The 4,453-nt window shown below is 39.8% G+C and overlaps 1 pseudogene; it reads right to left on the bottom strand.

Moving 5' to 3' along the window:
- Window positions 1–2,158: 2,158 nt before the first annotated feature.
- On the bottom strand, window positions 2,159–3,279 carry LOC129053202 (actin, cytoplasmic 2-like; annotated as a pseudogene).
- Window positions 3,280–4,453: the final 1,174 nt, after the last annotated feature.

A 4,453-nucleotide genomic window follows, 5' to 3' on the forward strand; every position in this document is an offset into this window, starting at 1 on the left:
GGCGGGAAGATCATGAGTTCAGGAGATCGAGACCATCCTGACTAACATGGTGAAATCGTGTCTCTCCTAAAAATACAAAAAATTAGCTGGGGGTGGTGGCAGTCGCCTATATTGCCAGCTACTCGGGAGGCTGGGGAAGGAGTACGGTGTTAACCTGGGAGGCGGAGCTTGCGGTGAGCTGAGATTGTGCCACTGCACTGCATCCTGGGCAACAAAGCGAGACTCTGTCTCAAAAAAAAAAAAAAAAGTTCATTATTTGCTAGGTGTTTTTTTTTGTTTTGTTTTGTTTTTTTTAAGATTTCTCCTCTTACTGATTTTTGGTTTGCTACCATGACAGTCTGAAAAAATATTAAATATGTTTTTAGCCATCTTACTTTGTTAAGACTTGTTTTATGGCCTAGCAGATGGTCTATCTTAGAGAATCCTCCAGGCATGTTACAGCAAAATATATATTTGGCTGCTACAAGATGAAAAGTTCTGTATATGTCTGTGGGTTCATTTAGTTAAAATTAAGTCTGGCATTTTCTTATTAATTTTCTGTCGAGTTTATCTATTCCTTGTATTAATTGAGGTACTGAAATTTCCTACAATTATTTTATTGCCGTTTTCTTCTTCATTTCTATTTATATTTGCTTTAAATATTTAGGTGCTCCAATGTTGAGTACAGATGTATATATATAATTGTTATAACCTTTTGATGAATTGATTGTTTTATTATTAAATGATGACCTTCTTGGTCTTATGACAGGTTTTGAATTGAAATCTCTTTTATAGATAGGAGTATAGCCACTCCTAATTTTTTATTACCATTTGCATAGCAGTATCTTCTTCTATTCCTTCATTTCCAGCCCTTGTTTGTCCTTAAAGATTAAGTGGGTCTCATGGGTAAAATGTAGTTGAATCCCATTTTTAAAATGCATTTGGTCACTCCACATCTTTTAATCACACAATTTAATTCATTTGCATTCAAGATAATTATTGATAAGTAAGTTCTTACTACTGTTATCTTGTTAGTTGTTTCTGATTGAGTCATACATCATTTTTTCCCTTCTTCCTCCCATGTCTGCTTTTAAATGTTTCGCATTTAAATATCTTCAGTAGTGATAAGCTTTGACTGCTTTGTTTTTATCATTAGTGTTGCTGCTGTAGTTTTTGATGGTCTTCAAAGGCTCAGAGAAAACATCTAATAGTTAATAATCAACTAGCTTAAGCTGACAACTTTTGTCACATAAAAACTGTAGACATTTATCCTCTGTTCCAATGATGTTTTTGAAATCACAATTTATATCTTTTAATACTGTGTCTTCCTTAAAATCATATTGGTGACAAGTCTTTTGCCGAGTGATTTCAAGCTCCTCCATTTTTTTGTTTATTTTCTGTTAGTGCTTTTAGAATTTTCTTTGTTTCTCAAACTTTGAGAGCTTGATTCTTTCTTTTGGCAGCATTTTTATTTTTCCTTACACAATGATGTGTTGCTGAGGCCTAACGTTCTCATATAACAGTAGAAAACAAAAATTTGTTGTCATGTCTTTATAGAATCTAGAATTTCATACAAAAAATCTTACATAAATTAAAAGGATGAATACACTTACAAGTGTAAACGCAAACTGCTTCCAAATCAAGGCAAGTGAGAGCCCACGGTGTTCTGGCAAAAAACATCAGCTAAGAAAGGAAACTGGGTCCTATGGCTTGGACTTTCCAACCGTGACAGACAGGCAGGACAGAAGCAACTAGGTCAGGAGTCCTTGCCAGCCTCTAGAGAAATCCCAGAACACTCAGACCTGATACATTAATACCCTGCACAGATCAGAGACTGCTGGCCATGCAGACTCACCAAGCCACAGGCTTGTCTTCCACAAGTACATTCTTACCTCAGTCACGAAATGTCCATGCAACGTGCACTAAAGTTTGAACTCAAAGATATGTACACAGTATTAAACAAATACCAAGGGGAACAATTAACTTGAATACAAGGTCAAAATCAGCAACAAGTTCTATGATCCAGTTTTAGTATCAGATACAATCTTCAAGGATAATTTCTTCTCAAAGGCTTATTCCAGTTTCATGAGGCTAGCATGAGGTGTACGCATTTGCCAAGGGCAAATTTATACTTCTGTATTCACCCATGCAGCAAATGCTACACATCTGCTTAGTCCATTTAGAAGCATTTGTGGTGGATGATGGAGGAGCCCAACTCATCATACTCCTGCTTGCTAATCCACATCTGCTGGAAGGTGGACAGTGAGGTCAGGATGGAGCTACCAATCCACACTGAGTACTTGCGCTCTGAGGGTGCAATGATCTTAATCTTCATGATGCTGGGAGCCAGGGCAGTGATCTCCTTCTGCATCCTGTCGGCAATGCCTGGGTACATGGTGGTGCTGCCAGATAGTACCGTGTTGGCATACAGGTCTTTGCGGATGTCCACGTCACACTTCATGATGGAGTTGAAGGTGGTTTCATGGATGCTGCAAGATTCCATGCCCAGGAAAGAAGGCTGGAACAGCACCTCTGGACACCGGAACCGCTCCTTGTCAATAGTGATGACCTGGCCATCGAGAAGTTTGTAGCCCTTCTCCAAAGAAGAGGAGGATGTGGCAGTGGCCATCTCCTGCTTGAAGTTCAGGGAGACCTAGCACAGCTTCTCCTTGATGTTGTGCATGATTTCCCACTCGTCTGTGGTGGTGAAGCTGTAGCCTAGCTGGTTGAGGATCTTCATGAGGTACTCAGTCAAGTCCCAGCCAACCAAGTCCAGACACAGGATGGCATGGGGAAGTTAGTAGCTCTCCTAGAAGGGCACTGTGTTGGTGACCCTGTGTCCAGAGTCCATGACAATGCCAGTGGTGCACCCAAAGGCATAGAGGGACAGCACATCTCAGATGGCCACATGGCTTGGGTGTTGAAGGTCTCAAACATAATCTGAGTCATCTTCTCTCTGTTAGCCTTGGGGCTCAGGGGTTCCTTGGTTAGCAGCACTGGCTGCTCTTCTGGGGCCCTATGCAGCTTATTGTAGAAGTGGTGCCAGATCTTCTCCATGTTGTCCCAGTTGGTGATGATGCCATACTTGATGGGGTACTTCAGGGTCAGGATGCTGTGCTTGCTCTGGGCTTTGTTGCCCATGTAGGTGTCCTTCGGGCCCATGTCCACCATCATTCTCTGGTGTCGGGGGCACCCCACGATGGAGGGAAACATGGCTCAGGGAGCGTCATCCCTAGCAAAGCCAGTTTTGCACATGCCAGAGCCATTGTCAATGAGCAGCATGACGATCACTTCTTCTATTTCAATGGGCAGAAGAGTGGGATAGTGGAGCCGCAGAACAACAAGGTGAGCAAGCTGGCAGTGGTGACTGGAGCAAGAGTTTTATTCTTGTTTGTTGTGGGGTAGTTTTATGTGGTATTAATCTTTTTTGTTGACTACGATCTTTCTGAACCTACATATTTATATTTCCCTCAAATTTTTGAAAGTTGTTATTATTCACTTGAATATGCTGTATATACATTCCTTTTGCTGAACTCTTTCACGAATATTACTAAATCTTAGATTTACTTATTTAAGGTAATTGTGTATATCTGGTAAATAGTCTTTGTTCTTTTTGATTGTTTTTCTGTTTCGTTCTTTGTGACTTTCTTAATAACCTATATTAATTTACTTTTATTTTCTTTTTTCTTTTGCCTTTTTTTTTTTTTTTTGGACAAAGCCTCTCTGTGTTGCCTAGGCTGGAGTTCAATGGCACCACACTGACTCCCTGAAACATCAGGGTTTCACTGGTCCAAACTGGTCTTGAACTGCTAACCTCAAGTGATCAACCCATTTCAGCCTCACAAAGTGCTGTGATTACAGGCCTGAGCCTGCACACCTGGTCCTAATAACTCATTTTAGAGCTCACTGATTCTTTATTCTGTTTGATCTATTCTGCGGTTGAAAGCCTTCTGATTTTTCCACTTCAACCAGTATAGTTCTCAGTTCCGGGACTCTTTATTTTTAAATAATTTCAGTCCATTTTTAAAAGTTTCTTTCAGAAGGGTATCAGTTCCTTTTCTGTGTTGTTTTAGAGATCTGAGTTTCCTGAAAACTGATAACATGAATTCTTGATCCAATAAACTCTGATAGCCATCTCCTTAATTAGCATTGGTCAATGGTTTATGCTTTGTCCATTTAGGGAGGTTATAATTTCCTGTTTGGTATTATTTCTTGTAGTTATACATCTATATCTTTTTATTGAAGGACTAGTTATTTAGTTTACTGTTTTCTATGTCTTATTTTGCATTTTGAGTTTTCTTTAAGACATAAGTATTGTGGGGTATTGTTTGCTTGATTTTGGCTAGGTCAATACCTCTGTTTTGGCAGTAGATAGTGCCTTAAGCCCAGGTTTATCTCAGCTCTAACAAACTTTCAAACACTGCCAGTCTCCTATCTGAGAGATTTTGAGAGGGATATCCTAAGAGTGTGGGAA

The sequence above is a fragment of the Pongo abelii genome, chromosome Y (assembly GCF_028885655.2).
Source record: "Pongo abelii isolate AG06213 chromosome Y, NHGRI_mPonAbe1-v2.0_pri, whole genome shotgun sequence".
NCBI classification, from domain to species: Eukaryota; Metazoa; Chordata; class Mammalia; order Primates; family Hominidae; genus Pongo; species Pongo abelii.